At 40.0% G+C, this 12457-nt stretch overlaps 1 long non-coding RNA gene across 1 annotated transcript; it reads left to right on the top strand.

The window, feature by feature from the left end:
- Nucleotides 1–3683: 3683 nt before the first annotated feature.
- Nucleotides 3684–5803, top strand: LOC142471118 (uncharacterized). The gene is made up of 3 exons (XR_012789366.1): nucleotides 3684–3767; nucleotides 5166–5243; nucleotides 5609–5803. It is a non-coding gene; the product is annotated as an uncharacterized LOC142471118 (long non-coding RNA).
- Nucleotides 5804–12457: the final 6654 nt, after the last annotated feature.

Below are 12457 nucleotides of genomic sequence, written 5' to 3'. Positions count from 1 at the left end.
TCAGCCTGCGAGGTTTAAGGTCGGTGCTTTAACAACCCTACCTCAGCCACGCGGTCCGACCCGAGTTTGTGGCGAGCACAACCGTGACAAAGCCCTTCCAGAAACATCATTCATTGAAGTTCCGGACCCGAAATGGACGTTCTCGGACTAAATTGAAAATCAAGCCTCTTGCTCTACTCTCTCTTGCTCTCCTCTCCCCCACTCTCCTCAATATTAATAGAGCCCTCCTCCTTCAACACCCCAATTCAAGAAATTAAAGCACTAGCCTATCAATTAAATAAATAAAAGTACTAGCCAACCAATCAATTAAATAAATAAAAGCAATTGCCAACCAATCAATTAAATAAAAGCACTAGCCAAGCCAACTATTCAATAAATAAAACCACTAGCCAAACAAGCAATTCAATACATAAAAGCACTCGTCAAGAAATCAATTAAGTAATTTAAACCACTAGCCAACAAATCAATTAATTAATAAAACCACTAGGCAACACATCAATTAAAACCAGTAGTCAACAAAAGAAATAATAAAATAAAAACGCTAAACAATCGGAAAATGATGTAAAAATAAGCCATCCATATTACCCCCCTCCACTCCCTTACTCACTAACCCACACGGCAATGCAACATACACCGCCTTGTAACAAATGCAATAATGAAGGTATAACATACGCCGAGCCCCAACTACCCCCAAGAAGTGTAGCAAAGGTAAACACTGACCAATATCAAACCAAGCACGGGCTCTGGACTTCTTAACGCATGAGTATCAAGTACCAGATCCTATACACCTTGAACTGTGCAGTGTTAAAGGAACATTGCAATGCCAAATGTATAATTTATATGTAAACCACCGCACCTACGGTGCTGTAACACCCATATAAATTATCCAAAACCTACTCACGCAGAATAACTCCCCCCCCCCCCCCGCCGCCCCGTGGGGACACCCCCCCTCCCCAATTTCAACAAATGTACTAATGTATGTATAATATGCACCAAGCTTCATATCCCTGCAAAAGATGTAGTAAATGTGAACTATGGTCAATACCTGACCAACTAAAGATCCCGACCTACCTCCCTCTTCCCCCTCCTATTTGCTTTCCCCTCCCCTCCCTTTCCTCCCCTCACTCCCCCCCAACCCTTCACCTCCCCAGCCCCCCCTCTCACCGCACTGCTCTTCCCTCTATAGCACCCCCCCCCACCACAGCACCCCCCCCTTACCACCGCCCTCCCTCATCCGCTCTCTACTATAAGCTGACACCTGGCCAAAAATCCCTCCCCCCCTCCTCACCCGTCACTCCCCCTCCCCCCTCCCCCCCCTTCCCACCTCCTCCCCCCCCCCCACACCTATACCTTGCTCCCCCTCCCCTTGTAACCCCTCCCATCCCTCCCCCCCAATATATCCACCCATAACCAAGGGTCGAGGGGTCGAAGGGCAACATACGCAACAGAGGGCCAGGACCTCCCTGTTGCACTCCGGCCTCGGGCTCCGGAACCACCCCATAACGGGCAAATTTGCCCAAATGCCGGTCTCCAGGAGACATGGCAATACCACTTTAGGACCTGTACAAGGCCTAATCCTACTTCTCCTCCATCTGCTGACACTGTCCCAGCAGACCTACCCCCCCCTCCTTCCCCTGCCCCCCCCTCTCCTTGGCAGCTCAAAAGCAAGCCGCAAAAAGCTAATAAAGAAGTTACATCTCCCATCCAACAAGTCCATAGACTAAAGTATGAATCCAGGACAGGAAGGGAGCAGGATCGTCAGGAACACCCAGAAAAAAACATACAATAACAAATCATAGTGTAGTACTTAAGGACAATTATGGGTCAGATTTCAGGAAAAACTTGGCTCTTACGGATTGCCTACTTACAAGAAGCAGGATAAAAAACAGCGTTTTTGTATGTAAAGTTGAATAATATATTCCTCCGCCTAAGATAGCAGCATACAGCAGTCACTGATGGTTGTAAACTGGATAGTGTAATCGCCGGGGCTTTCGCTCTCACAGAACAGCAACCGCATTCATACAGAGAAAGAGGGAAACATAGGGCCTCATGCAGTAAGCGTCGTTTATGTGAAATCGGCAATCTTACCGATTAGTCATGTTATTGGCGATTTTTCCTCTCCGTATGCAGTAAGTGCCGAATACATTCAAAATCAACCCGAAAACAAATCCGCCCACTCTCACGATGATTAGCCGATCACACACAGGTGTATCGGCGTGCGTGGCGCGGTGCTGTTAGGTTGCCCAATCACAAATCTTGCTGAATCAGGCGAAACAAGCATGTTTTTGATTGCGCGCCATATTTAAAGGCAACGTGTACTGCTAATCATTCTCTGTGTTGTTGGGAGTGAGAGAGAGAGAGACGCACAGAGCTGGACGATTGAAGATTTGCATATTGACTGAGAGACTTGTTGTGTATTGGGTGAGCTTTGTCCTTTGTTGTTTTGTTTACATCTTTGTCTTGTTTTATATGTGGAAGTGTTTCGTGTGATTGCCTGTACATTTCTTGTCTGTTTTTTGTGAGTGCTGGAAGTATGCCCGCAAAGCGTGGGAAGAGTGATGCCGGTGGGAGTGGGAGTGCTACTCGTGCGAGTACTTGTCGGAGTGAACGTACTGTTCAGGGGAGTGATGTTGCTGAGAGTGAGAGTGGTGTTGCAGGGAGTGGGAGTGCTGGTGCTGCAAGTGGTGTTGCTGGGAGTGGGAGTGCTGTTGCTGGGAGTGGGAGTGCTGTTGCTGGGAGTGGGAGTGCTGTTGCTGGGAGTGGGAGTGCTGGTGCTAGGAGTGTGAGTGCTGGTGCTAGGAGTGGGAGTGCTGGTGCTAGGAGTGGGAGTGCTGGTGCTAGGAGTGGGAGTGCTGGTGCTGGGAGTGCTGCTGGTGGCGCAGTTGCTGATGGGGTGGATGGTGGTGGCGTGCTTGCTGGTGGGCAGCTTTTGGAGGCTCTTCCATTGGAAGAAGGAGAGTCCAGTCAGCACCAGCCAAGCTCTGACCTTAAACCTGCTCGGAAGAAACGTGTGGAGAAGCCACGTAATCCTCGCTTCAATGACCAGGAAAATACAGCTCTTGTCACTGGCATTCTGGAGCACTATGACAGTATATATGGACATTTACTAGGTAAGTGTACCTTTACATTTATTATTCAAATACATGTGATCCTAGGTCATCTGAGTTTTGTTCATATGCAAATATGGGTTCACAATATCTTTCTATGTTAATTAGTCTGGAAACACAGCTTTTTATCATGCCTTACAAGGACAACTAAACACAGGCGGTCAATTTGCCATAACTGCATACAATATGAATGCAAGCTTGCTTACATGTATAGGTTTAGTAGTGAATGCTCATGTGCTTCACATATTACACCTAAAACAGCATGTTTGCTATCTCTTGGAACAGCTAGCAGTGTAGGAAACTGGTGCTTATATTATTATTAATTTACCTCATATATTTTATATGTTTTTCAAGGGCGGACAAGTTCAGCAAGCAGAAAAGAGATGTGGGACACAATAGTCATTGGTGTCAATGCGTGTGGGAATCATGTGAGGGACAAGCGGAGTTGTCACAAGAGATTTGATGATATTAGGTCCAAATTGAAAAAGAAAATACAACACCAACGCGTGCATGCTACTGGCACTGGAGGTGGGCCAACACCACAACGTCTCATATTAAGTCCATTGGAGGAGCTGCTTCGGGCAGAATTACTTCCCGTCGTCGTGGAAGGCTTACCTGGTGACCGTGATATAGGAATTTACCCCTCACAATTTCCACCAGGTGAGAAATATTACTGTACTAGGCGTGTCGTTGCTTACAGTTATTTTGCATAGTTACACTGCTTTTTATACTGTCTTCACAATATAAGCATACCTGCATCTATATATGTATATGTCTGATTCTGTATATATATATATCTCAAAATAGACATATATGTTGTAGTCCTACTAAAAGCAGTAACTAATATAGCACGTGACATTGCGTGCTCATTTACATGTGAATTCCCAAAATGCATTGCTGCAGTGGAAGCAATTGATGGTGGGCGAAGATGGGGAACAACAGGGTAGTACACATGTGTAACACATGTTAATGAGAAATTATTACTAGCTACAGGTACAGAACAGAAATATGTATAATATTATTGTGTATTTTATTTATTTTACTCCGACAAACATGACATTACTGCCTATTTTAAGCATGCATCAAATATATTGCATGCAACGGCCTACAAACATCACTTGCACTAACACATCTATAGTTGTTTATGAAAAGGTCCATTTTTACTTTAACTCATATACAGACAGCATAATGAGGCACACGTATCATATTTTATGTCATTGTTTTCATAACTTAAAAACTGCACACGACTATTTAGCTCATCTACCATTGTGTTAAAGCAGCTGCAATTAATATCTCATCACAGCATACACTTCAACAGAGGGGGTGGGGTTCAGCACACACACTAATTACAGCCTCATTTTAGGGTCAACTTAGTTCACACCATTTTCACCTGTTTCAAGTCATTGAAAGGTGTGGCTGATTAGGCTTTTTGGGGAAGGGAATACCGTTATTACAACCTGACTAGCACAACTGAAGTTAATCACACTCATTTGAAAGCTTCACTTTAGCTACTAAATGCCCCAACAACTCATTACTTATCAAACCGTACGTCACACATTAGTTCACTCATATCTATAGTTGAACTACTACTATCAACGACACATTATCACACACTGCATGTGTTGTCTTGTTTAGTCACAGCCACATTCATGTGTGCCACATCTTATATTAATGTACCACACATATCCTCTACCAAAAACAACACTTTGTGCAATATGACCACCTTCATGATAACTATTATGAATGGTCATCTCATGACAGTTATGTACATTATGATACTGATATCACTACACAACATATGATTTTTATGTTCAAATTTAATCTATTTATCCTCACGCATTACTGCAGGAACATAGTATGTTTTATGTTAGGGAACTCAAAAGTTCTAAGTACACAGGCATGTACACTGTTATTACAACTATTTATGTTCACTTTCACACACACATTTTGGGTTAAGGAAATGATGCTGTTAGGTACTCATAAATACAGAACATACAATAACTGTTTGTTCAATATTTACACATGTAAATGTAAAACTTATGTTATTGTTATATATAGTTGCCCCTGAAGGACATGTGTCACCTGAGACTGAACAAGTGTCTTCACCTGGGTCAGCCAGCTCAACACACCTAGAAGGTGAGTGTATCAGTTGGTGGCCATATAATATGTGCTCTTCTATATGTTATGTTGTCATGTTCATTATTTGTTTTGCACATCTTCTTTAAATAGGATTACTTAGTGTCAGTGAAAATGAAGTGTAAGCCAACTTGTATTGTGTTAGTGATGTTAACTATCATGTAGGAGTTGTGAGTTTACAGCAAGTTTTCATTCACTCATATTTCATACTGAGTCCAAACATTATTCTTAAGTCAAGGTAGTTTTTAATGTGAGGTTATAAAACGTATGGAAACATGTTAGTTGTTACTTATGACACAGTACAATTACATAGTAACACAGCAGAGATTAACATGCCATTTAATAATGTGTACATTTATTTGTAGAACATGATGAAGAGGATTTTGATGATGATGATGATGATGATGATGATGATGCCGCCGCCGCCGCCATAGACACACAAATACAAGCAAGTGACCATGAAGAGGTTCCAATTGAAACTGTTTTACCGCCAAAACGTCCAGCAAATACCACATATGATGCAATTGTAGCTTCTGAGGGAAAAATTGTGGAAGCAGAAAATCATCGTCATTCTGACCTGATGACAGTGCTGGAAAGGATGATTGCACTGCAGGAAGAAACAGTTTCACAATTGGCACATCTCCACAGAGTCTTCATTGAAGTGCCTAAACAGTTGCAAAAAATCAACACCTCATTCGAAGCATTAGTTGTTCAGCAAACACAAGCTAATTACTGGAGAATGACTAATGTACCACAATTCAACACCTCACAGCCAGGATCTGTTCATGCAGGTCAGTTTTCACCACATTCATCTGATATTCATTCACCAGGCCCAAATGTTACCGGTCAAGTAGCAGACATTGCTGTGCAGGTTCCTGACGACATCCTACCGCTGCCATCTGTACAAATTCAGCAGCTGACACCTACAAAGGAGGCCACAAAAAGAAAACACAAGCAGTTACTACTGACCAGTTTTTGGTAAAAAACAACAAAAGACACACATGAAACAGACCAACCATCACTTGTGCAGTGTCTACCAACTTGCTCACATGTGTCAGTGGGCACAAGCCCTGTCCGTGAACAGTCACTACCCAAAAGCCCTGTAGGTGAGTCACTGCCCAAAAGCCCTGTAGGTGAATCGCTGCCCAAAAGCCCTGTAGGAGAATAACTGCCCAAAAGCCCTGTAGGTGAGTCACTGGCCACAAGCCCTGTAGGTGAGTCACTGGCCACAAGCCCCGTAGGTGAACAGTCACTGCCCAAAAGCCCTGTAGGTGAGTCACTGGCCACAAGCCCTGCCCGTGAAGTGCCAGAGGCCACTCAAAGTGGCTCTGTTGTGCCTAAAGTTGGTGGCAAAAGAAAAAGGAAAATTCAAGAGACAACAAGCAGGCCTGTTACTCGCTCGCAAAAGGAACAAAAAAAATAAATGTTATAATTCAGAAAATATGTCTTTGGCCTTGTTTTGTTGACTTCAGATTATCTAATTACTATTGTATGTATGCTGAAGACTGTGTTGTTTCCAAACTTTCAAGTATGTTTTTGTACACGTGAAGTTTTGGAAATGTTAACACTCCTAATTAATGAATAGTGTTATAAATATTTATGTTTTAATCGTCTGTTCAGTAATGGTCCACCAGGAGCCAGTTGCTAAGTTTAGAGAAGCTGCCATTGACTTTGCAGCAAAACATTGCATTTGGGTGTGTTAATTGATGTAATCATTGCATGTGCATATTATTTTCATGCAATTATAAAAGCACCTATTTAACTGCAAACATCTTTCTTGTACGTGTACAGCAGGATTTTGTGTAAAATATTACTTACCTTTGGTGGCCATTGTAATGTTGTCCTTTAATCATTTATGTGTTCTTGTTTCAAGAACATCTCTGAATTGATACTAATATATATGTAGTATGTATTGATATATGCACACACACACACACACAGACACACACTGTGTGTGTGTGTGTGTGTGTGTGTGTGTGTGTGTGTGTGTGTGTGTGTGTGTGTGTGTGTGTGTGTGTGTGTGTGTGTGTGTGTGTGTGTGTGTGTGTGTATATATAGTACTATCTAAACTGGTATAGATGTATTTACAAAAAACATACACTTCATGCTTCCTTGTGAAAACACACTATTTTAATAATACAGGCCTAATGTTTGACAACTATACTAAGTGTGAGCCTCTAACATTATTGGGTGCAAACAAATGTTTATTACTTAATTCACTCATGTTTATCACCATTTAAATAGGTTTCATACAAGGCCTACTTACTGCCATCAATATGTTGTGTGTACTCCAGCAATATTTAAAAAAAAAAAAAAAACATTTTTTTATATATATATATATATAATATAAAATATATAAAAAAAATTTTTTTTAATTTTTTATATATATATATATATATACACATACACATACACACAATATACATATAGTACAATATACACTTTATATATATATATATATATATATATTTATGAGAGAGATATATTTATATATATATAGATACACACGTATTTAAACTCATGCAGACAGGGACTTAACCAGACTTTCAAATACACACAGAAATGTATGTGGGAACAAAACATTTCATTTTGCAGGTGTGTGTATTTACTGATATGGCTGTCTAAGCACTATTTTCACACACTGCTCTTTGTTATTTTGCAATAAAACTCAATGTTACTGAATGAAAAGTGTAGTAATGTTTTCAGAAACGAGATAAAAAAAGGATACATGTTTGTCCCACATGCGGCTATCACAAACCACAAATGTTCAAGCAATTATAACTAGAAATCCAATTGGCGTTTGAAATAAGGAGTTACAGTTTATACTTTTGTTGACCTTGAAAAGGAAACACAGCAATTTGTTAGCCATTGAGCAGTTTCATTTTGATGAGCAAAGAACAGATACCTGCACACATCTTTTGTGCTACTCTGCAATGGCTGATGAATTGGTGACAATTATGAATCCGAATTTAGGTTATAAATACATGATTTCAGAAGCAATTTTATCAACTTGCGGACACCAAGCAAGCACACGCCAAATCTATGATTTGATTCGAGCAAAATATCCTTATTACCAAAACCGTCTGCATGCGCGCAATTTTAATTCCTCAATAACATTCACTTTATCAACTAATGACTTTTTTGAACGTGTGCAGGATAAGCTAGAACACAACTATGGTTTCTGGAAGATTGCCAAAGAAAAACATTTCACCGTGAAAGAAGGCACATATATTGTGGTTAAAGGCATATTTATTCCTAATGCCAATAGCAATGGATCCGCTACTACTGTTCCGTGTGAATCGATACCTGCTGCAATATCTGCACCCTCCATTCCTGAAACCCACATTGTACAAGAACATAACTACTATGATTATGTACCAAGCCTTTCAGCTGAAAATGCATTGGAATGGGTACCCGAAGAAATGAACATACCTCCCGACCAATTGTTTGAAGAAAGCAGTGGCGATTCCTATGAGCGCTTCATGGAGGAGATGTGTGTCATACTGGATTCAGCGGGTGGGTCAAGCGTGGATGAAAAAGCCTTGCATTTCTGGAGCGACCAGTTGCAGCCAGACGAAGAGTTAATTCTAGAAGAATGGTAAATATAACAACCGTTATGAGTTGACTCTGCGTTTAAATATTTTTTTTTTTTCTAACCACCATTTTCCCTTTCAATGCGTGGATACAGCGTAACATAGCAGACTGCATAACATGTAGCGATCACAAACAAATTGTTTCCGAATACAATATAGTAGAACCTGAAAGAGTAGTACACATTGCTGACGGAATAAATATACGTACTTTCCTATCACTTTAAACATATTAGCAACATTTTACCATAACTCTAACACATACCTGTTTTGTTATCATGCTACATCTACAACATTTAAAAGCGGGTCCACCACGTATGACGTGGGACCCTTGTCATGGCCCAAGGCGTCCTTAAAAAGGATTACGGATGTAAGTCCCGCCCCCAAGCGACGTGCGCGCCTCAAAGCCTATTGGCTGTCATGTTTTGTTATAGTAACGGTAATTGCAGTGTGTCATACAGTGGGGGCGTACACTGGGCGTTAGCCGAATGTTAATTGAGTGGGAGGAGTGTTAGCGTGCGTTTCACGCTGGTTTAACATGACGTCACACGTATTGCATTTGCGCATTGTGTTATCGGCCGTCCTTTCTGTCCAAACACGTCTGTTTAAAAAGAATACAGATGTACTCGTTTAGAACGAATGTAGTTTCGTATTCATTGTATTTGAAATAAAGATTTTATGTTTAATGGTATTTTCAAGATGTATTGAACGCACAACGTACGCTTTGTTTTGCGCATGCGCTAACAGTTAGTGCAGCCAAGCGTGAAGTGCGTGCGCACACTAAGATGTGCGCGCACAATTTTCAGTATACAGGCAACGTTCACATCATATACATAGTTATGCCTGCTACAAATTTAAAGAAACATTACATACTGATGTACACTTGTACTTCTAACATATAAGTGAGTGACGTGTGTATGTACACAATCATATAGAGCTGTGTAATGCGTTGTCACGGATACATATATAGTAAGGTGCCATCTTTGACCATCATGTGTTTGCTGTATTTCAGAGATGTCGGGGAAGATACAATCGGATCAATGTATGATTTCAGAAGAGTCTACCTTTATATGAGATGATTGTGAGGAGGAGCCACCGACTACTATACTACATATGGAACTAATTTTATATTGCTTGCAGCGCTTATTAACAAACAATTAAAAATGTGATACCCTTATGCCTATATTGCATAAGCACTTAATTAACATAATGATGTTGCAAAATAGTGCCTCATGAATTTTTATTGAGTGTTCTTTAATGACTACTATCATTTTATGGCATGGTGTGTTTTATATATAACAACCATTCCCACTCTGCTAACACATTTGTGAATTATATTGTGTAATGGAACGTATGACTGTCGAAACTATGTAACAATAATAATAATAATAATAATAATTATAATATGAGCATGTTCATGTATAGCGCTGCTAGTTGTACACAGCGCTTTACAGACACATTTTTCAGGCTGAGGTCCCTGGCCCGTGGAACTTACAATGTATTTTTTGCCGCCTGAGGCACAGGGAGATAAAGTGACTTGCCCAAGGTCACAAGGAGCCGACACCGGGAATTGAACCAGACTCCCCTGCTTCAAAATCTCAGTGCCAGTGTGTGTCTTTACTCACTGAGCCACTCCTTCTCCCAATGTAAAGGACACTTACAACCAACTAGCCATTTCTTGTTAAAAATCTCTTGTTACATGGGTATGTTGATAAAATGGTTTGGGACTGTAGCAAATAATGTTATTGGCCAGATGTTGTGGTCCCCTACAATGCATGATGTTCTGATTATGACATCAACATCATGTAATGAAGTACGTTTCTGTGTATATTTCATTAACCTAACTAACTATAGTTTACTGTGTTTATTAAACGTTCTAAAAATACTGCACCGACACACTTTATTCGAGCAAATACCCGGTATGTACCTGGCAGATACCTGGAATGCGCCGCTCCTCACCTCTGACAAGCCCCGTTGCATTTGCCTTCTCAGCCTGGGTTCATGCCTGGCTGATGGGCGGCTGATCTGTTAAATGATAATGATTAGGATTTAATAGGCTGCAATGCTTCGCGTGTCTACCAGATGGCATAAATTCCTGAATTGTAATGCAGTATATATATATATACTGTGCAGTATTGCAGCCAACGGGAATAAAATGCTTCAATCCCTGCCGGAAAATAACTCAATGCACTCGGGCAGAAAACAGTCACAAACCTCAATACACCCGGGTATACCCGAATTCGTGGGACTAGCCGAGCTCGAATAAAGTGTGTCGCCAGTGTACATAGTATAGTCAATATGATGATATAAGCTACCATAATAAAGCTGGTGTTATCATTTGTCGGTGTTATACATGGATCCTACACAAATTGATACAGACACAAACAGTTGTCTTACAAAGTGTGTCTATGCTAATGTGCACGTGATTGACGTTACAATTGTGACAATACTTGATAATTATCATCATGATAATGATGAAGTGACGTGATTTATATTGCAAAAATATTACCAACATTGTCATATTGGTAAATTCTAAATGCTAAATGACAGTAACATTAGTGACAAATTTGTCTTCTCTGTTAACAGTTTAACACTTGGTACATGTAGGACACATCCACACACGTGTGACTTATACATACACATGTCACAAATTTAAATTAATGTTGACTATTAATTCCTAGCATTACAAAACACCAACATTGCTAAATATAAGATGTAGTACGCATTGTTGTGATTGCAGGCATTCATGCATGGAGTTTTATGATCAGTCAATTTCATCCGTGATGAATGATCTCCCGTAAGTAAAGAAATAACTACAGTTATCCTCTTGTCTCCAAACACCTCTATATTACATTAATGGAATTTATAAGGAAACATACATAAAATGTGATGAAATGGGAGTAATCATTTTCTAATACAATGCACATGAAAGCTCAAGAGTAGCTAAATGCATATACATGATACAGAAAGTACATATATGTAACATTTGTGTTTAAACCAATATGTTGGGTTTTGACTTCAAATAATTATAGGAAGATTGATGTAGGCACATCTTATGAGAGATGTCAGCAAATATACATACCATGATCAGTCATACTGGAGATATACCTATAATGCAAAGGAACAATATATAAATTGCAAACATTGACATGCCATCTTCAGTACCGTAAACAACACAGCAAAGTGTGTATTTGGTGTTAAATGTGCAACACCATGTATATTTCATGACATTCAAAATGTAAATCAGGCTGGTGTACACATCATATGGATGTACATGTTACACTGCACCAATAACATTGTATGTAAGCATACTAGAAGCATGAATGAGTATGGGCATAATATGTGTATTGTGTTAGCATAAGGAACAACACAATGCTAAAATATTAGTGCTTTGTTACCCCAGTTGTATTCACATACACACAACTAAAGTAAAATTGAAGAGGGATTATATAACCTGTGCAACAATAACATACCGGTGCCACATCCCTTTGTGCACACAGCAGAGAGAAGAAAGGTGTGCAACCCATATTCATCTGTGTCCTACCAGAAGGGTATATAAAAAAACATTATTGTTAAGATAACATAATGTAAGTATAAAAGTAGAACTTGGAACATATATGTTTG

This window comes from Ascaphus truei, chromosome 1 (genome assembly GCF_040206685.1).
Source record: "Ascaphus truei isolate aAscTru1 chromosome 1, aAscTru1.hap1, whole genome shotgun sequence".
In the NCBI taxonomy this organism is placed as follows: Eukaryota; Metazoa; Chordata; class Amphibia; order Anura; family Ascaphidae; genus Ascaphus; species Ascaphus truei.
Note: the sequence above shows the minus strand (reverse complement) of the source record. Positions and strands in the feature narration are given on the sequence as shown.